This window comes from Coregonus clupeaformis, chromosome 39, assembly GCF_020615455.1.
Source record: "Coregonus clupeaformis isolate EN_2021a chromosome 39, ASM2061545v1, whole genome shotgun sequence".
NCBI lineage: Eukaryota > Metazoa > Chordata > Actinopteri > Salmoniformes > Salmonidae > Coregonus > Coregonus clupeaformis.
The window spans coordinates 1889054-1911688 of NC_059230.1; the positions used below are offsets into that span (position 1 = coordinate 1889054).

General features: G+C 46.0%; 1 pseudogene; it reads right to left on the reverse strand.

Moving 5' to 3' along the window:
- Positions 1-415: 415 nt before the first annotated feature.
- LOC121554199 overlaps positions 416-22635 on the reverse strand; it is a 78385-nt pseudogene continuing 56165 nt past the window's right edge.

Here is a 22635-nt window from a genome sequence, read left to right on the forward strand (position 1 = left end):
TGTGTCTGATCAGTGTGTGTGTGTGTGTCTGATCAGTGTGTGTGTGTGTCTGATCAGTGTGTGTGTGTCTGATCAGTGTGTGTGTGTCTGTTCAGTGTGTGTGTGTCTGATCAGTGTGTGTGTGTGTGTGTCTGATCAGTGTGTGTGTGTGTGTCTGATCAGTGTGTGTGTGTGTGTGTCTGATCAGTGTGTGTGTGTCTGATCAGTGTGTGTGTGTCTGTTCAGTGTGTGTGTGTCTGATCAGTGTGTGTGTGTGTGTGTCTGATCAGTGTGTGTGTGTGTGTCTGATCAGTGTGTGTGTGTGTGTGTCTGATCAGTGTGTGTGTGTGTGTGTGTGTCTGATCAGTGTGTGTGTGTCTGTTCAGTGTGTGTGTGTCTGATCAGTGTGTGTGTGTCTGTTCAGTGTGTGTGTGTCTGATCAGTGTGTGTGTGTCTGATCAGTGTGTGTGTGTGTGTCTGATCAGTGTGTGTGTGTGTGTGTGTTATTTGTCCTTCTCAGTAGACTGCCTCCCATCGTGCCACGCCTCCCTGGTACTTTTCAGAGCTCTGGTTCTCTCAGGATCAACGACCACATAGTCCACACGCTCACGTGCCCGCTCCCCATCGCTCGAACCCATCGAACCACCCAACACACTCTTTTTCTGAAAACAAAAAGACAGGAGGGACTTTTATTCTAAAACACAGACTTTTATTTTGAAACACGAAAGTGGAATTTTATTCTGAAACACAAACGTTTTAAATGTTTTATTCTGAAACATATTTTTCTTTTGAAACAGATATAATTTATCATATAAATGTATGTCTAGCACAGACCCATATTCCAAATGAACTAACCTGGTAAATAAACTAACCTGGTAAATGAACTAACCCAGTAAATAAACTAACCCGGTAAATAAACTAACCCGGTAAATGAACTAACCCGGTAAATGAACTAACCTGGTAAAATAAACTAACCCGGTAAAATGAACTAACCCGGTAAAATGAACTAACCCGGTAAATGAACTAACCCGGTAAATAAACTAACCCGGTAAATGAACTAACCCGGTAAATGAACTAACCCGGTAAAATAAACTAACCCGGTAAAATGAACTAACCCGGTAAAATGAACTAACCTGGTAAATGAACTAACCCGGTAAATGAACTATCCTGGTAAATAAACTAACCTTGTAAATGAACTAACCCGGTAAAATAAACTAACCCGGTAAAATAAACTAACCCGGTAAAATGAACTAACCCGGTAAATGAACTAACCTTGTAAATGAACTAACCTGGTAAATAAACTAACCTGGTAAAATAAACTAACCTGGTAAAATGAACTAACCTTGTAAATGAACTAACTGGTAAATCTACCCTGCACGCTAGAGACCACTGCCCTATGTACATAGTGTGGAGTGCGATTGAGATTGCGTCATCTGTGGATCTGTTGGGGCGGTATACGAATTGGAGTGGGTTTCCGGGATGATGGTGTAAGTTGTCTAGAATGGTTTAATGTTTAACAGGCTCCTAACAAACTGCGCTATTTTGTGTGTTTTTCCGCATTGTTTTGTAACTTATTTTGTACATAATGTTGCTGCTATCGTCTCTTATGATCGAAAAGAGCTTCTGAACATCAGAACAGCGATTACTCACCTCGAACTGGAGAAAGATTTCGACGCAAAGGATATACTGCTTCTCCGAGACCAGACCCAAATCGTTGTCATTAGCGTTAAGAAAAGACGGAAATACAGGGGGCGGAGATCGGGGTGCCTTGTGTGAGAATTCGTAGAGAGTGGGTAAACCGCCTCTACCATCCATTCTATTGGCCAACGTGCAATCACTGGAGAATAAACTGGATGATCTCAGCTCGAAACTATCCTACCAACGGGACATTAAAAACTGTAATATCTTATGTTTCACCGAGCCGTGGCTGAACGACGACACGGATAATATCCAGTTGGCTGGGTTTTCCGTGCATCGGCAGGACAGAACAGCTACGTCTGGTAAGACGAGGGGTGGTGGTTTGTGTCTATTTGCCAATAACAGCAGGTGCACGATGTCATGTCATGATAAACTGTAGACCACACGTAGCCGTCTATTTACCACCACAAACCGATGCTGGCACGAAGACTGCACTCAACGAGCTGTATAAGCGGCGCTCCCTAGTGGCCGGGGGACTTTAATGCAGGCAAACTTAAATCAGTTTTACCTCATTTCTACCAGTATGACACATGTGCAACCAGAGGGAAAAAAAACTCTACACCACCTTTACTCCACACACAGAGACGCATACAAAGCTCTCCCTTGCCCTCCATTTGGAAAATCTGACCATAATTCTATCCTCCTGATTCCTGCTTACAAGCAAAAACTAAAGCAGGAAGTACCAGTGACTCGCTCAATACGGAAGTGGTAAGATGACACGGATGCTACGCTACAGGACTGTTTTGCTAGCACAGACTGGAATATGTTCCGGGATTCATCCAATGGCATTGAGGAGTATACCACCTCAGTCACCGGCTTCATCAATAAGTGCATCGACGATGACGTCCCCACAGTGACCGTACGTACATATCCCAACCAGAAGCCATGGATTACAGGCAACATCCGCACCGAGCTAAAGGCTAGAGCTGCTGCTTTCAAGGAGCGGGACTCTAACCTGGACGCTTATAAGAAATCCCGCTATGTCCATCAAAAAGGCTAAGCGTCAATACAGGACTAAGATTGAATCATACTACACCAGCTCTGACGGTTGTCGGATGTGGCAGGGCTTGCAAACTGAAGCATGCATGAGAGCACCAGCTGTTCCGGACGACTGTGTGATCATGCTCTCCGTAGCCGATGTGAGCAAGACCTTTAAACAGGTCAACATTCATAAGGCCGCAGGGCCAGACGGATTACCAGGACGTGTACTCAGAGCATTCGCGGACCAACTGGCAAGTGTCTTCACTGACATTTTCAACCTCTCCCTGACCGAGTCTGTAATACCTACATGTTTCAAGCAGACCAGTATAGTCCCTGTTCCCAAGAAAGCGAAGGTAACCTGCCTAAATGACTACCACTCCATAGCACTCAATTGAAGTGCTTTGAAAGGCTGGTCATGGCTCACATCAACACCATCGTCCCGGAAACCCTAGACCCACTCCGATTCGCATACCGCCCTAACAGATCCACAGATGACACAATCTCAATCGCACTCCACACTGCCCTTTCCCACCTGGACAAAAGGAACACCTATATGAGAATGCTGTTCATTGACTACAGCTCAGCATTCAACACCACAGTGCCCTCAAAGCTCATCACTAAGCTAAGGACCCTGGGACTAAACACCTCCCCCTACAACTGGATCCTGGACATCCTGACGGGCCGCCCCCAGGTGGTAAGGGTAGGCGACAACACATCTGCCATGCTGATCCTCAACATGGGGGCCCCTCAGCGGTGCGTGCTTAGTCCCATCCTGTACAGCCCTGTTCAACCACATTTACATTTTAGTCATTTAGCAGACGCTCTTATCCAGAGCGACTTACAGTTAGTGTATGCATACATTTTTCATACTGGCCCCCCGTGGGAATCGAACCCACAACCCTGCCGTTGCAAGCACCATGCTCTACCAATTGAGCTACAGGAGGCCTACCACAACTCCAACAGGACTCCAACACCATCATTAAGTTTGCTGACGACACAACAGTGGTAGGCCTGATCACCGACAATGATGAGACAGCCTATAGGGAGGAGGTCAGAGACCTGACAGTGTGGTGCCAGGACAACAACCTCTCCCTCAACGTGAGCAAGACAAAGGAGCTGATCGTGGACTACAGGAAAAGGAGGGCGGAGCACGCCCCCATTCACATCGACAGGGCTGTAGTGGAGCGGGTCGAGAGTTTCAAGTTCCTTGGTGTCCACATCACCAACAAACTATTGTGGTCCAAACACACGACAACACCTTTTCCCCCTCAGGAGACTGAAAAGATTTGGCATGGGTCCCCAGATCCTCAAAAAGTTCTACAGCTGCACCATCGAGAGCATCCTGTCTCAGTCTCCAGTATCTATGCTGCAATAGTCTATGTGCCGGGGGGCTAGGGTCAGTCTGTTATATCTGGTGTAATTCTCCTGGCTTATCTGGTGTCCTGTGTGAATTTAAGTATGCTAATTCTCTCTCTCTCCCTCTCTCCCTCCCCTCCCGGAGGACCTGAGCCCTAGGATCAGGACTACCTTTCCTGATGACTCCTGGCTGTCCCCAGTCCACCTGGTCGTGCTGCTGCTCCAGTTTCAATTGTTCTGCCTGGTACTAGGGACCCCTGACCTGTTCACCAGACGTGCTACCTGCTGTTTTCGACTCTCTCTCTCGCTCTCTCTACTGCACCTGCTGTCTCGACCTCTGAATGCTCGGCTATGAAAAGCCAACTGACATTTACTCCTGAGGTACTGACCTGTTGCACCCTCTACAACCACTGTGATTATTATTTGACCCTGCTGGTCATCTATGAACGTTTGATCATCTTGAAGAACAATCTGGCCTTAAATGGCCATGTACTCTTATAATCTCCACCCGGCACAGCCAGAAGAGGTCTGGCCACCCCTCAGAACCTGGTTCCTCTCTAGGTTTCTTCCTAGGTTTCTGCCTTTCTAGGGAGTTTTTCCCTAGCCACCGTGGTTATACATCTGCATTGCTTGCTGTTTAGGGTTTTAGGCTGGGTTTCTGTATAGCACTTTGTGACATCTGCTGATGTAAAAAGGGCTTTATAAATACATTTGATTGATTGATCCTGACCGGTTGCATCACCGCCTGGCATGGCAACTGCTCGGCATCCTCTTAAAGGGAGTGCTCCTAATCTCAGCTTGTTACCTGTATAAAAGACATCTGTCCACAGAAGCAATCAATCAATCAGATTCCAAACTTTCCACCATGGCCAAGACCAAAGAGCTCTCCAAGGATGTCAAGGACAAGATTGTAGACCTACACAAGGCTGGAATGGGATACAAGAATATCGCCACGCAGCTTGGTGAGAAGGTGACAACAGTTGGTGCGATTATTCGCAAATGGAAGAAACACAAAAGAACTGTCAATCTCCCTTGGCCTGGGGCTCCATGCAAGATCTCACCTCGTGGAGTTGCAATGATCATGAGAACGGTGAGGAATCAGCCCAGAACTACACGGGAGGATCTTGTCAATGATCTCAAGGCAGCTGGGACCATAGTCACCAAGAAAACAATTGGTAACACACTATGCCGTGAAGGACTGAAATCCTGCAGTGGCCGCAAGGTCCCCCTGCTCAAGAAAGCACATATACAGGCCCGTCTGAAGTTTGCCAATGAACATCTGAATGATTCAGAGGAGAACTGGGTGAAAGTGTTGTGGTCAGATGAGACCAAAATCGAGCTCTTTGGCATCAACTCAACTTGCCGTGTTTTGAGGAGGAGGAATGCTGCCTATGACCCCAAGAACAACATCCCCACCGTGAAACATGGAGGTGGAAAAATTATGCTATGGGGGTGTTTTTCTGCTAAGGGGACAGGACAACTTCACCGCATTAAAGGGATGATGGACGGGGCCATGTACCGTCAAATCTTGGGTGAGAACTTCCTTCCTTCAGCCAGGGCATTGAAAATGGGTCGTGAATGGGTATTCCAGCATGACAATGACCCAAAACACACGGCCAAGGCAACAAAGGAGTGGCTCAAGAAGAATCACATTAAGGTCCTGGAGTGGCCTAGCCAGTCTCCAGACCTTAATCCCATAGAAAATCTGTAAAGGGAGCTGAAGGTTCGAGTTGCCAAACGTCAGCCTCGAAACCTTAATGACTTGGAGAAGATCTGCAAAGAGGAGTGGGACAGAATCCCTCCTGAGATGTGTGAAAACCTGGTGGCCAACTACAAGAAACGTCTGACCTCTGTGATTGCCAACAAGGGTACTAAGTCATGTTTTGCAGAGGGGTCAAATACGTATTTCCCTCATTAAAATGCAAATCAATTTATAACATTTTTGACATGTGTTTCTCTGGATTTTTTTCCCGTTATTCTGTCTCTCACTGTTCAATTAAACCTACCATTAAAATTATAGACTGATCATGTCTTTGTCAGTGGGCAAATGTACAAAATCAGCAGGGGATCAAATACTTTTTTCCCTCACTGTATATACTAGGCAGTGTCAGAGGAAGGCCCAAAAAATAGTCAGACTCCAGTCACCCACGTCATAGATTGTTCTCTCTGCTACCGCATGACAAGCGGTACCGGAGCGGCAAGTCTAGGTCCAAAATGCTCCTTAACAGTTTCTACCCAAAAGCCATAAGCCTGCTGAATAATTAATCAAATCGCCACAAGGACTATTTACATTTTTATACTTATACTTTTATACTATTTACAAAACCTTTTTATTGTATTTATTACTTTATTATATTTAGTAAATATTTTCTTAAATATTTCTGAACTGCGTTGTTGGTTAAGGGCTTGTAAGTAAGCATTTCACAGTAAGGTCTACACCTGTTGTATTCGGCGCATGTGACAAATAAAATTTGATTTAATATTCATTGAAGACTGGTCACTTTAATAATATTGACATACTGTTTTACCCACTTCATATGTATATACTGTTTTCTAGTCAAGGCTCATCATATATAACTACTGCTCTACACACCTTTTATATCCATATACTGTCTATACACACCATCCTATATAACTACTGCTACTTTTACATTAATATACTGTCGATACTGTCTATACAGATAATTATTTACATATATACATATTTATATTCCGGACTCTGACATTGCTCGTTCTGATATTTCTTAATTTCTTAATATTTTACTTTTTGGAATATGTGTTTATTGTTTTGTATTGCTGGGTATCACTGCACTGTTGGAGCTAGAAACACAAGCATTTAGCTAGGTATTACTGTGCTGTTGGAGCTAGCATTTACCTAGGTATTACTGTACTGTTGGAGCTAGAAACACAAGCATTTAGCTAGGTATTACTGTACTGTTGGAGCTAGCATTTAGCTAGGTATTACTGTACTGTTGGAGCTAGCATTTAGCTAGGTATCACTGCACTGTTGGAGCTAGAAACACAAGCATTTAGCTAGGTATTACTGTACTGTTGGAGCTAGAAACACAAGCATTTAGCTAGGTATTACTGAACTGTTGGAGCTAGAAACACAAGCATTTAGCTAGGTATTACTGAACTGTTGGAGCTAGAAACACAAGCATTTAGCTAGGTATCACTGCACTGTTGGAGCTAGAATAGAAACACAAGCATTTAGCTGCACCTGCCATAACATCTGCAAATCTGTGTTTGCAACCGATAAACTTTGATAAGATTGAAATGAGTAAAACAAACTGTTTCAGAATAAAAGTCTGCCCTCCTGTCGCTGGTAAGGATACCATAGATCACACTTGTCTTACCTGTCGTGGGGGTGTGGCCACTCTACCAGTGTGTAGGTCCAGGTCCAGGTACTCAACCTGTTTGTCCCCTCTAGGCCTCCGTAAGACCACAGGGCTCTGGAACACACACAGAAGTCCAGAAGTCCCCCACAAGAAAAATAAATAAAAAATTGACCAACTGGGGACATTTTGTTAGTCCCCACAAGGTCAAATGCTATTTCTAGGGGGTTTAGGGTTAAGGTTAGAATTGGTTTTAGGGTTAGAATTAGGCTTATGGTTAGGGTTAGGAGCTAGGGTTAGTTTTAGGGTTAGGAGCTAGGGTTAGGTTTAGGGTTAAGGTTAGGTTTTCGGGTTAAGGTTAGGGTTAAGATTAGGGTAAGGGTACGGGTTAGGTTTAGGGTTAGGGGTTAGGGAAAATAGGATTTTAAATGGGACTGAATTGTATGTCCCTACAAGGTTAGTTGTACAAGACTGTGTGTGTGTAGTGTGTGTGTGTGTGTGAATCTAACATACCGACTCGACGGCGGAGAGGGCGATGCTGGAGGTTGTCATGGCAACGTAGTTGTCATCTGGGTCGTCAGAGTCTGAGCTGGAGGCGGAGCTTTGACAGGAGGAGGGTCTACCGGACGGACATGTGTAACAGCTGGACGGACTGACACACATAAACAAAAGGTGAGGACTTTTATTCTGAAACACAGACTTTTATTTTGATACAGACCATTGGGTATAGGGTGTTCCCTTACTGCTCTAGAATTCAGGAAAAAATGGGTCAGTTCAAGACAGTGATCCTAAATTAATGTCAAAACATAGTTTTTTTGCCCCATGTCATTATAAATCACATACAATTATTCATTAGATGATTCTCTACAATATTATAACCTTAATATGCTTGTACTTAACAGTGTTGAGGAAATAAGAGTGTTATTTTGTTGTAACCATCTCTTCCATTTTCAGCCTTGGAAATATTTTGGAGGTGTTTCCGTGCTTGGTCAATCAAAAATCAACTTGATACCCTTTTTCATGTCCAGATGCTTTCATTGGCTATAATCATGTTAAGAAGGGCAGTTTCTATGGCGATTTAAAGGGAAAGACACCATGTAAACTGGAACCGATTGTCTTTGGGCAGGGGTAGTCTGTGTTGGTCCCAGATTCTCTAAAACAACATAGGAGGCGGCTTATGGTAAAGACATTTGTGACCATATACTTTTAAATAAATAAGCTTTTTGTGCAATGTCTGGGATCTTTTATTTCAGCTCATGAAACATGGAACCAACATGTTGCGTTTATATTTTTGTTCAGTATATAATTCCTTCTCGTAACTATCTAGGCTCTCTCCTCCTCCTTTTCCCTTCATAACACATCAGCTGTCTGTGACCAGGCAAAAAAAAAAACTTTCCAAGCCAAACCTTCATATCATAACCGTTAACCGCTACACACAGCCTACATCGTGGTCACGTCATTGTCAACATAGCGACTAGAACTAACGTATTAGTAAACCAGCTACAATCATGGAGTGATTACAGTGTACAGTCAGCAAGCAGTTTATCAGTTACACCAGCGTGCCCTGGTGGCAATACATTTATAAAACCAAAAGCTGACCTTGACTTGGAAGAGTTCCAGTGTTGGATAGCCATAGCCAGCTAGCTAACATAGCATCCCTCTCTGTTTAAACCGGGTGTTTGAGTAGGCTAAACTAGCTAGCTGCATTTGACACTAGCTAAGTAAGTGAAAGTGGGGAAAAAAAGTATTACGAAATATAGTTAGCTCTCTCTCTCTTGCTCTCTCTTGCTCAGTATTCAAAACTGTTCAACTATTGTCTTTCTCTCTCTGAGTCAACTACTCACCACATTTTATGCACTGCAGTGCTAGCTAGCTGTAGCTTATACTAGATTCATTCTCTGATCCTTTGATTGGGTGGACAACATGTCAGTTCATGCTGCAAGTGCTCTGATAGGTTGGAGGACGTCCTCCGGAAGTTGTCATAATTACTGTGTAAGTCTATGGAAGGGGGTGAGAACCAAGAACCTCCTAGGTTTTGTATTGAAGTCAATGTACCAAGAGGAGGACGGAAGCTAGCTGTCCTCCGGCTACACCATGGTGCTACCCTACAGAGTGCTGTTGAGGCTACTGTAGACCTTCATTACAAAACAGTGTGTTTTAATCAATTATTGGGTGACGTGAATATATTTAGTATAGTTTTATCTAGAAAGGATAAAGTTTTTTAATGTTGCACTATTTACATTTTTATGAAATTCACTGAGGAGGATGGTCCTCCCCTTCCTCCTCTGAGGAGCCTCCACTGATTCTATATATATATATATATATATATATATATATATATATATATATATATATATACAGTGCATTCCAAAGTATTCAGACCCCTTGACCTTTTCAACATTTTGTTACGTTACAGCCTTTTTCTTTTTTTTTTGAGAACTCTGTTTATTAAGTTTTACACACACACAGACAAGACAAAGCAATATAAATAATATACTCAACTAGACAAAAATACAAATAATACATATAAAAAAAAAATAACTTTAAAGATACCATACTTTAGACAAGTTAAACACACCAGGCAGAAGGCTACAAAAGGTTAAAGGGCAATCTATAGTATAGGGACAGAGCAAACACCTCACCATTGTTCCTGTAAACAGTTAAGGGATGGGGTGGAGAAATGCAACCACTCACAGACAGTCAAGGCCACAGACCAATCATCCACTGGACCAAAAATAAAAAGTTTACAATGCTTTAAAATAAAAAATGAATATTGATAATTTTATGTAGGCGTGAACAGAATTAAAAAATAAAAATAACTGGGAAAAACAAGCTCACACCTTAGTCTCTGCCCGGGCGAGATGAACAAGGCATCCGCAGGTCACAATCAATAAGCACATCAACCTTAATGCCCCCCACCCCCACCCCAGAAAAAAACACAGAGAAATGCTCATCCAACCCCTAAGTCACAGGGGGGTCAAATACAGACTTATTTTGGTTTTAATAGGAATGCTATCAGAGGATGGACTGTTTAAAGTAAGACCGGAATGGAGCCCAAGCCTCATTAAACAGTTTGGGGTTCCCCCGTGAATTGAATTAAATTTTTTCTAGTTTCAGAGAGCACAACACATCTCTCACCCAATATTTATAAGATGGGGGAGCTGCCATCTTCCAGTTCTGTAGTATTAGCCGTCTAGCTAAAAGAGTTGTATAAGCAACAGTGTCCGACTGGATTCTTGACAGGGGGGTGCTTATGGGCAGTACTTCCAGATTCCCAGGTGTCTTCCCCAAGTTCCTCCCCCAAATCCTTTTCCCATCGAGTCTTTAAAGGCACCAAAGAAGGGTTCTGTAAGTCATGAATGATTGCATATACATCTGAAATTGCGCCCCTAGGAAGCTTGTTCAGCTCCAGGTTGCTCTCTATAGCTGTATTCACAGGCCTATGGGGAAATTCAGGTGTGTTAGCTCTGACAAAGTTCCTAGTCTGGAGATAGCGGAAAAAGTGGGATTGGGGGAGGTTGAACCTTTCCTGTAGCTGAGCAAAAGAGGCAAATGTATCATCAAAGAATAATTGGGCTAGTGAGGAGAGGCCTAGTGAGTGCCAGATGTCAAAAGCCCCATCATTCAAAGATGGAGGAAATAAAATGTTCTGATTGATTGGGCCTGATAGAGAAAAGCCTCGGAGGCCAAAGGCTAAGCGGAACTGATTCCAAATTTTAAGAGACTGCTTTACAATTGGGTTGACACACCTTTTGCCTAGGGACACTGGGAGAGACGAGCACAACACAGAAGAAAGTGCAGCAGGTTTACACGATTCAGACTCCATCTGGACCCAGATTGGTCTAGGGCCAGTAGGATCAGTCTGCAGCCAGTACAGAAGGGCTCTGAAATTTGCAGCCCAATAGTATGTCTGAAAATTTGGTAGAGCTAAACCCCCAATGACTTAGGCTTCTGTAAATGTTTTCTACCAATCCGTGGTACCTTGCCATCCCAAATAAAATGCATGAATGTTTGATCCAGTGAAATAAAAAAAGATTTTGGAATAAAAATGGGTAGACATTGAAATAAATATAGAAATTTGGGCAACACACTCATTTTAATGACATTAATCCTTCCGATAAGAGAAAGAGGTAGCGTATTCCAAAAAGCAAAAGATTGTTTCAAACTGTCTGCTAGAGCAACCAAGTTTTCCTGAAACAGATTTGAATATTTCCTTGTCACTTTAACTCCCAAGTAGGTGAATTGATCCCGGACAATCCTAAACTGAGAACTTGTAAAAGAGCACTTTAAAGCAGCCTTGTTTACAGGAAAAAGCTCACTCTTGCCTAGATTCAGCTTGTACCCTGAGATTGATCCAAACCTTTTAAGAACAGATAAGGCGCGTGGCAATGAGGTATCAGGGTTAGAGATAAACAAAAGGAGGTCATCCGCATATAGCGAGACTTTCTGCTCTGAGCCCGTCCGGATTATTCCTTGAATGGCATCATTAGAGCGTAATGCAATGGCGAGAGGTTCGATTGCCAAAGCAAACAACAAGGGGGAGAGTGGACAGCCCTGTCTGGATCCGCGGTGCAAGGGAAAATAGTCAGAGGACAAGTTGTTAGTCCGTACCGAAGCCATGGGGGAAAAATAAAGAATCTTTATCCACGCAATGAATTTGGGGCCAAAGCCAAATCTATAAAGGGTGGCTGTTAGGTAATCCCACTCAACGCGGTCAAACGCTTTTTCTGCATCAAGTGAGACCACCACCTCTGGGTCCTCCGACGCAGGGGGAGTACAGTATATTCATAAGGCGCCTAATATTGAAAAACAAATGCCTATTTCTCACAAAGCCAGTCTGGTCAGAGTGTATTACTTGATGCAGCGAGCCTTCCATACGGATGGCTAAAAGCTTGGCTAGGGATTTTGTAATCACAGTTTAAAAGCGAGATTGGGCGAAAGGATCCACATTCCAGGGGTCTTTGTTTTTCTTTAATAGTAATGAAATTGAAGCTTGATAAAGACTAGGCGGTAGCTTTGAGGTATTAAGGCACTCTGCAAATAGTCGAGACAAGAATGGGCAAAGCAGACCAGAAAACGTCTTGTAAAATTCGGTTGGAAAACCATCCGGACCCGGTGATTTACCGCTTTTCATTGCGGACACTGCTGTTGCAATCTCCTCAGGTGTAAATTATTCTTCTAGATAGTCATGGGTGTCTGTATCAATTGAAGGCATATTCAGGCCATTAAAGAAGGAATCAATCAGCAAAGGGTCTTGAGGGGATTCAGAGGTGTATAGCGCAGAATAAAATTGTTTGAATTGATCATTGATCTCTTTATGTATAACTGTGGTGGCACCAGACGGGGTCCTTATTTGTGGGATTAAACGTGAGGCCTCAGATTTACGGATCTGATGTGCAAGGAGTTTACTGGCCTTGTCGCCTTGTTCATACACTCTGTACCGAGCTCGCAAGAGTAGCTGTTCAGCTTGCCTGGTAGAAAGCTCATCAAATTCAGATTGGAGTAGTTGGCGCTCTTTATGCAGATCAGAGGAAGGAACCGTGGCATACTTCTCATCCAATGTGGCTATGGATTCGCTCAGGTCCCGAAGTCGCTGAGAGCGAACTCTGTTTTGGTTGGCTGTATAAGAAATAATTTGGCCACGTAGGTATGCTTTGAGAGACTCCCATATGGTAGAGCAGGACATACCTGGTGTTGAATTAGTTTCTAGGAATAAGGTGATTTCAGAAGAAATGAAATTGACAAACTCCTTATCTGAGAGTAAAATGGGGTTAAGACGCCATTGATAACACATAGGAGGTCGCTGGGGAAACTCTAGTTCAAGCACTAATGGTGAATGGTCCGAAATAACAATACTCTTGTAAGTACACTGCGAAGGTTAGGCAAAAGTTTTTGTCCAAAAAGAAGTAATCAATCCGGGAGTATGTTTGATGAACATGAGAATAAAAGGAATACTGTCTATCTGTAGGATGTAGGAAACGCCAGGCCTCAAACATGGCATATTTCTGAAGAAAGGCTTGAATAAGTAGGGCACATTTAGATGGGCCTGTAGTTGTTCGTGAGGACTTGTCAAGAACTGGGGACATTTTGCAGTTGAAATCCCCCCTAAAATCAATAAATGAGAATCTAAATTGGGTATAGCAGACAAAAAGGAAGAAATGAAACTTGTGTCATCCCAATTGGGAGCATAAACACTAGCCATTTACAGCCTTTTTCTAAAATGGATTAAATTGTTTTTGTCCCTCATCAATCTTCACACAATATCACATAATGACAAAGCAAAAACAGGTTTAAAAAAATAATATTAATAAATATTCAGACCCTTTACTCAGTACTTTGTTGAAGCACCTTTGGCAGCGATTACAGCCTCAAGTCTTTTTGGGTATGACGCTACAAGCTTGGCACACCTGTATTTGGGGAGTTTCTCCCATTCTTCTCTGCAGATCCTCTCAAGCTCTGTCAGGTTGGATAGGGAGCGTCGCTGCACAGCTATTTTCACGATGTTCGATCGGGTTTAAGTCCGGGCTTTGGCTGGGACACTCAAGGACATTCAGAGACTTGTCCTGAAGCCACTCCTGCGTTGTCTTGGCTGTGTACTTAGGGTCGTTGTCCTGTTGGAAGGTGAACCTTCACCACCATGCTTCACCGTACGGACGGTGCCAGGTTTCCTCCAGACGTGACGCTTGGCATTCAGGCCAAAGAGTTCAACCTTGGTTTCATCAGACCAGAGAATCTTGTTTCTCATGGTCTGAGAGTCTTTAGGTGCCTTTTGGCAAACTCCAAGCGGGCTGTCATGTGCCTTTTACTGATTGGTGTAGTGCTGCAGAGATGGTTGTCCTTCTGGAAGGTTCTCCGGAAGTACTCTGTAGCTCTGTCAGAGTGAGCAGGCATACTAGCCCAAGCCAATGGCATGTACCAGATGCTCAGCAATTACTGGCCTGAGACCAAACCACACGACCAACAACATTAGACACTTTATGGAACACAAAGCCTTCACTATTTCATCCTGGAATATCCAAGGCCTGAGGTCATCTGCCTTTGGCCTAAAGAGCAGGAACCTGGACTTCACCAAAGAAATCCGAAATACAGACATTGTCATCCTACAAGAAACATGGTATAGAGGAGACGGACCCACTGGTTGCCCTCTAGGTTACAGAGAGCTGGTAGTCCCATCCACCAAACTAACAGGTGTGAAACAGGGAAGGGACTCAGAGGGTATGCTAATTTGGTATTGAGCAGACCTACCTCATTCTATTAAATTAATCAAAACAGGAACATTTTACATTTGGCTAGAAATTCAAAAGGAAATGATCTCAACAGAGAAAAATGTCCTCCTGTGTGCTACCTACAGTTGAAATCGGAAGTTTACATACACCTTAGCCAAATACATTTAAACTCAGTTTTTCACAATACCTGACATTTAATCCTAGTAAAAAAATCCCTGTCTTAGGTCAGTTAGGATCACCACTTCATTTTAAGAATGTGAAATGTCAAAATAATAGTAGAGAGAATTATTTCTTTCAGCTTTAATTTCTTTCATCACATTCCCAGTGGGTCAGATTTTTTTTTTCTTCTGAGGTCTTGGCTGATTTATTTTGATTTTCCCATGATGTCAAGCAAATAAGCACTGAGTTTGAAGGTAGGTCTTGAAATACATCCACAGGTATCAGAAGCTTCTAAAGCCATGACATCATTTTCTGGAATTTTCCAAGCTGTTTAAAGGCACCGTCAAGTTAGTGTATGTAAACTTCTGACCCACTGGAATTGTGATACAGTAAATTATAAGTGAAATAATCTGTCTGTAAACAATTGTTGGAAAAATTACTTGTGTCATGCACAAAGTAGATGTCCTAACCGACTTGCCAAAACTATCGTTTGTTAACAAGACATTTGTGGAGTGGTTGAAAAACAAGTTTTAATGACTCCAAACTAAGTGTATGTAAACTTCCGACTTCAACTGTATATCCCCCCACTAAAATCCCCATACTTTAATGAAGACAGCTTCACCATCCTGGAGGGGGAAATCAATCATTTCCAGGCCCAGGGACATGTACTAGTCTGTGGCGACCTAAATGCCAGAACTGGACAAGAACCTGACACCATCAGCACACAGGGGGACAAACACCTACCTGGAGGTGACAGCATTCCCTCCCCCATATGCCCCCCTAGGCACAACTACGACAACATAACCAACAAAAACGGGTCACAACTCCTGCAGCTCTGTCGCACACTGGGTATGTACATAGTCAATGGTAGGCTTCGAGGGGACTCCTATGGTAGGTACACACATACAGTGGGGAAAAAGTATTTAGTCAGCCACCAATTGTGCAAGTTCTCCCACTTAAAAAGATGAGAGGCCTGTAATTTTCATCATAGGTACACGTCAACTATGACAGACAAAATGAGGAAAAAATTTCCAGAAAATCACATTGTAGGATTTTTAATGAATTTATTTGCAAATTATGGTGGAAAATAAGTATTTGGTCAATAACAAAAGTTTCTCAATACTTTGTTATATACCCTTTGTTGGCAATGACACAGGTCAAACGTTTTCTGTAAGTCTTCACAAGGTTTTCACACACTGTTGCTGGTATTTTGGCCCATTCCTCCATGCAGATCTCCTCTAGAGCAGTGATGTTTTGGGGCTGTCGCTGGGCAACACGGACTTTCAACTCCCTCCAAAGATTTTCTATGGGGTTGAGATCTGGAGACTGGCTAGGCCACTCCAGGACCTTGAAATGCTTCTTACGAAGCCACTCCTTCATTGCCCGGGCAGTGTGTTTGGGATCATTGTCATGCTGAAAGACCCAGCCACGTTTCATCTTCAATGCCCTTGCTGATGGAAGGAGGTTTTCACTCAAAATCTCACGATACATGGCCCCATTCATTCTTTCCTTTACACGGATCAGTCGTCCTGGTCCCTTTGCAGAAAAACAGCCCCAAAGCATGATGTTTCCACCCCCATGCTTCACAGTAGGTATGGTGTTCTTTGGATGCAACTCAGCATTCTTTGTCCTCCAAACACGACGAGTTGAGTTTTTACCAAAAAGTTATATTTTGGTTTCATCTGACCATATGACATTCTCCCAATCCTCTTCTGGATCATCCACATGCACTCTAGCAAACTTCAGACGGGCCTGGACATGTACTGGCTTAAGCAGGGGGACACGTCTGGCACTGCAGGATTTGAGTCCCTGGCGGCGTAGTGTGTTACTGATGGTAGGCTTTGTTACTTTGGTCCCAGCTCTCTGCAGGTCATTCATTTATTATTATTATTATTATTATTATTATTATTCACTAGGTCCCCCCGTGTGGTTCTGGGATTTTTGCTCACCGTTCTTGTGATCATTTTGACCCCACGGGGTGAGATCTTGCGTGGAGCCCAGATCGAGGTAGATTATTAGTGGTCTTGTATGTCTTCCATTTCCTAATAATTGCTCCCACAGTTGATTTCTTCAAACCAAGCTGCTTACCTATTGCAGATTCAGTCTTCCCAGCCTGGTGCAGGTCTACAATTTTGTTTCTGGTGTCCTTTGACAGCTCTTTGGTCTTGGCCATAGTGGAGTTTGGAGTGTGACTGTTTGAGGTTGTGGACAGGTGTCTTTTATACTGATAACAAGTTCAAACAGGTGCCATTAATACAGGTAACGAGTGGAGGACAGAGGAGCCTCTTAAAGAAGAAGTTACAGGTCTGTGAGAGCCAGAAATCTTGCTTGTTTGTAGGTGACCAAATACTTATTTTCCACCATAATTTGCAAATAAATTCATTAAAAATCCTACAATGTGATTTTCTGGAGAAAAAAAATCTCAATTTGTCTGTCATAGTTGACGTGTACCTATGATGAAAATTACAGGCCTCTCTCATCTTTTTAAGTGGGAGAACTTGCACAATTGGTGGCTGACCAAATACTTTTTTCCCCCACTGTAGCTCATCTCTTGGCAGTAGTACTGTAGACTACTTTATCACTGACCTCAACCCAGAGTCTCTCAGAGCGTTCACAGTCAGCCCACTGACACCCCAATCAGATCACAGCAAAATCACAGTCTACTTGAACAGAGCAATACTCAATCATGAGGCATCAAAGCCAAAGGAACTGAATAATATTAAGAAATGCTATAGATGGAAGGAAAGTAGTGTTGAAACCTACCAAAAAACAAGCTATTTGTAACGATCCCGGCAGTCTGAGTCGGGTCCTGTCTGGTGACTAGTTTTTCCTGTTCGTGATCTCCAGTTTCCCGAGGGTTCGGGAACGCTCCGGGGAGCTCTCTTGTTTTCCGCACCTGCATCCCATCAGCAATCTGCACACCTGGTCCTGATCATCACCCTTCTTAGGCTCTGGCCGAACATCCAGTTCCTGCCGGATCGTTAGCCATGAACATCACTCGTCCGGAACCTTCACCCTACCTCTGCCTGATGGTCGGCGGCTGCCGAGCCATCATTGGACCAACAACTGCACCCTCAACAACTCATCCACGCCGCCCGCTCTGTTCCCTGGATTATTCTGCACCTTTTGAATCTGTAATAAACCCTCACCTTCGTTCAACTCTCCTTGTCCTGGTCTGCTTCTGGGTTCTGTCTGAGGGAACTGTGACAGAACGATCCGGCCTGTAATGAACCCAGCGGACCTGGACTCTGTTCGCCATGCCATTACCCAGCAGGAGAAGATGTTGGGCCATCATAGCACGGTACTACAGGAGATCGCGTTGTCAGTTCGCAACCTTTCTACCGGTCTGACGGAGGTCCAGAACCAACGCCAGTGTCCGGTGGAGGACCCACTACCGGTTTCACCCATCTCGCCTGCCGCTTCTGAAGTTGTGTCCCTCCGTGAGCCCAAGGTTCCGACGCCGGATAAATATGAGGGGGAGCTGGGAAGATGCCGTTCCTTCCTTATGCAGTGTGGATTAGTGTTCGATCTACAGCCCTACTCTTATGCCACAGACAAGGCTAGGATAGCCTTTGTGATTGAGTTGCTGCGTGGTCGAGCGCTGGAGTGGGCTTCAGCCGTTTGGGAACGACAGGATCCCTGCATGGCTTCATACCAGGGGTTCACGGCCGAGATGAGGAAGCTCTTCGACCATTCCGTCCGAGGGAGGGACGCAGCTAGGCGCCTGTTTTCGCTTCACCAAGGAACTCGCGAGCGTGGCCGACTTCGTGATCGAGTTCAAGACGTTGGCGGTGGAGAGTGGGTGGAACGAGGAGTCTCTGCAAGCGGCCTTTTACCAGGGTCTGTCGGAGCAGCTCAAGGATGAGTTGATCTCCTATCCGGAGCCTAGTGACCTGGACAGCTTGGTAGCCTTGTCTATTCGGGTGGATAATCGAGTCCGAGAGCGAAGGAGGGAGAAGCAATGGGGTCCGTCCAATCGATCAGCTTCTCAGTTCCCAGTCGGGTCGGGTGGTGGACCAGAACACGTCGATCATTCTCCACCACAATGGATTAGTGGAGAGGTCCGCTCTCCCGATTCTGAACCCATGCAAGTGGGGGGCGGCACGGGTTAACCAAGGAGGAGCGTCAACATAGACGTAAGACCAACTGCTGCCTCTACTGTGGTAGCTCGGGACATTACATCTCCACTTGTTCCCGGCGGTCGTCAAACTGCCCGGCTCGCTAAAGTTGGGAGGACTTTTAGCGAGCCAGTTTCAACCTCTCAGTACCTCTGTCAGACCCCGTTTCCCGGCTACCCTTGTGAACAGGAATCAGAGCTTAGCGCTTAACGCTTTTATCGATTCAGGTGCCGATGGAAGCTTTCTTGATGCCGAGTTGGTGGAACAGCTGGGGCTTTCCAAGGAGCAATTGCCGGAAGCCATTGAGGCGACCACTCTGAACGGCAGTAGTCTGGCACGTATCACGATGAGGACTGAACCCGGTTAAGATGCGGTTGTCGGGGAATCATTCTGAGATGATTTCATTCTTCATTCTGCCGTCTTCCCATGTTCCTCTGGTCCTTGGATACCCCTGGCTGAAGGAACACAATCCCACGTTCGATTGGGTGACGGGCAAGGTAACGAGTTGGAGCCTTGATTGTCATGCTAACTGTCTCAAGACTGCCTGCCCCCATTCGGTTCCCAGTCAGGTGATTGAGGCTAAACCCCCAGATTTGTCCCTGGTTCCCGAGACATATCACGATTTGGGGAAGTTTTCAGTAAGCAGAAGGCTCTGTCACTCCCTCCCCACCGACCATATGATTGTGCCATCAACCTGGTCCCTGGAGCTGTCTACCCCAAGGGAAGGTTATACAGTATCTCCCGACCTGAACGTGAGGCGTTGGAGACCTACATCAAGGAGTCCCTAGCTGCTGGTCTCGTTCGTCCCTCGTCATCACCCCTGGGGGCAGGATTCTTCTTTGTGGGTAAGAAGGATGGCTCTCTTCGACCGTGTATTGATTATCGGGGGTTGAATGACATCACGGTCAAGAACAAGTATCCCCTGCCCTTGATGAGTTCTGCCTTCGACTCCTTACAGGGTGCTACGGTGTTCACCAAGCTAGACCTACGCAATGCGTATCACCTGGTCCGGATCAGAGAGGGGGGACGAGTGGTTGACGGGTTTCAATACACCGATGGGTCACTTCGAGTATCAGGTGATGCCGTTTGGACTGACCAATGCTCCAGCGGTATTCCAGAGTATGGTGAACGGCGTCCTGAGAGATATGATCGGTCTCTTTGTGTTTGTTTACCTGGATGACATTCTGATCTTCTCGAAGGAACCTTCCGACCACGTCCAGCATGTCCGGCAGGTTCTGCAGCGATTGTTGGAGAATAGCCTGTTCGTGAAGGCCGAGAAGTGCGAGTTTCACGCCCACACGACATCCTTTCTCGGGTACATCATCTCCAGGGGAGAGATTAGGATGGACCAGGAGAAGGTTAGAGCGGTTCTGGAATGGGCCCAGCCCGGTACGAGATTGCAGCTCCAGAGATTTTTGGGGTTTGCGAATTTCTACCGCAGATTCATCCGGGATTACAGCCGTGTGGCCGCTCCATTAACTGCCTTGACTTCCAGTATCAGGACCTTCAAGTGGAATCCGGAGGCGGATCGAGCGTTTCTGGATTTGAAGAGGCGATTCACCAACGCACCGATTCTCTCTCAACCGGACACGGCCCGTCAGTTCGTCGTTGAAGTGGACGCGTCTGATGTGGGAGTTGGCGCCATCCTGTCGCAGCGATGCTCCACGGACAGTAAACTCCATCCCTGCGCCTACTACTCTCGTCGCCTTTCGCCTGCGGAGAGGAATTACGATGTGGGTAACCGGGAGCTTCTCGCGGTGAAACTTGCCTTGGAGGAGTGGCGCCACTGGTTGGAGGGGGCGGAGCAACCGTTTATTGTCTGGACTGACCACAAGAATCTTGCTTACGTGCAATCGGCTAAACGTCTCAACTCCCGTCAGGCCAGGTGGGCGTTGTTTTTCGGACGATTCAAGTTTGTCCTGACGTTCCGACCTGGATCTAAGAACGGCAAGGCGGACGCCTTGTCCCGGATGTTCTCCAAGACGGAGGAGAGTGGGTCCAAGACCGAGACAATTCTCCCCCGGAACTGCGTCGTGGGAGCTGTTAGGTGGAAGATTGAGGAGGAGGTGATGGCGGCTCTTCGGACGCAGCCCGGTCCCGGTAACGGTCCACCCGGTCGGTTGTTTGTGCCGAGTCGGTTCGTCCTGCGGTCCTCAAATGGTCCCACGCCAGCAAGATGGCTTGTCACCCTGGCGTGGCTCGGACGATGGCGTTTCTTCGCAGAGCGTTTTTGGTGGCCTGCCATGGCCGAGGATACTCGGGGTTATGTTGCTGCCTGTCCAGTGTGTGCGCAGAATAAGAGTACCAATCGGCCCAGCTCTGGACTACTTCACCCCCTTCCTATTCCCCAGCGACCATGGTCGCATCTGGCCCTGGACTTTGTCACTGGGTTGCCCGCTTCTGAGGGGAACACGGTCGTTCTGACTATCGTGGACAGATTCAGCAAGTTCGCCCACTTTGTGCCAATTGCCAAGCTTCCCTCTGCCTCGGAGACGTCCGAGATCCTGGTTAGGGAGGTTTTCAGGGTCCACGGGTTGCCCAGTGATATCGTTTCCGACCGTGGTCCTCAGTTTACCTCTGCTGTCTGGAAGTCCTTCTGTTTTGCCATTGGAGCTACAGTCAGTCTCACATCTGGTTTTCACCCCCAATCTAATGGTCAGGCGGAGAGAGCCAACCAGAAGATGGAATCCACGCTACGCTGCCTGGCCTCTTCCAACCCCACCTCCTGGGTCTCTCAGTTGCCTTGGGTTGAGTATGCCCACAATACTCTCCCTACATCTGCCACTGGTATGTCTCCCTTCCAGTGCCTGTATGGCTACCAACCTCCCTTGTTCCCTTCTCAGGAGAAGGAGCTCTCAGTGCCTTCTGTTCAGGCCCATATTCGTCGTTGCCACCGGACCTGGCATCGGGCCAGAAAGGCACTCTTAGAGTTTCGGACCGGTATCAGCTCCAGGCGAATCGTCGCCGGATCCCCGCTCCCACCTACACCATCGGAGATAGGGTCTGGTTGGCCACACGGGATCTTCCTTTACGGACTGAGTCTAGGAAGTTGTTACCGAAGTTCATTGGTCCGTTTGTGGTGGAGAAGGTGATCAATACAGTGGCAGTTCGACTCAAACTACCGAGGACGCTCTGAGTCCATCCCACCTTTCATGTCTCCTGCCTCAAGCCTGTCTTCCTCAGTCCTCTGTTGCCTCCTCCGCCTCCTCCTCCTCCTCCTCGGATGATCGGAGGTGGTCCTGCCTACACGGTGCGCCGCATCATGGATTCCAGACGGCGGGGCCGGGGTTTCCAGTATCTCGTGGACTGGGAGGGGTATGGCCCTGAAGAGAGGAGTTGGATTCCGCGGCGACAGGTCCTAGATGCTGACCTCATCAGTGATTTCTACCGCCTCCATCCTGGCGCTCCGGGAAGTCCGCCCGGTGGCGTTCGCCGGAGGGGGTACTGTAACGATCCCGGCAGTCTGAGTCGGGTCCTGTCTGGTGACTAGTTTTTCCTGTTCGTGATCTCCAGTTTCCCGAGGGTTCGGGAACGCTCCGGGGAGCTCTCTTGTTTTCCGCACCTGCATCCCATCAGCAATCTGCACACCTGGTCCTGATCATCACCCTTCTTAGGCTCTGGCCGAACATCCAGTTCCTGCCGGATCGTTAGCCATGAACATCACTCGTCCGGAACCTTCACCCTACCTCTGCCTGATGGTCGGCGGCTGCCGAGCCATCATTGGACCAACAACTGCACCCTCAACAACTCATCCACGCCGCCCGCTCTGTTCCCTGGATTATT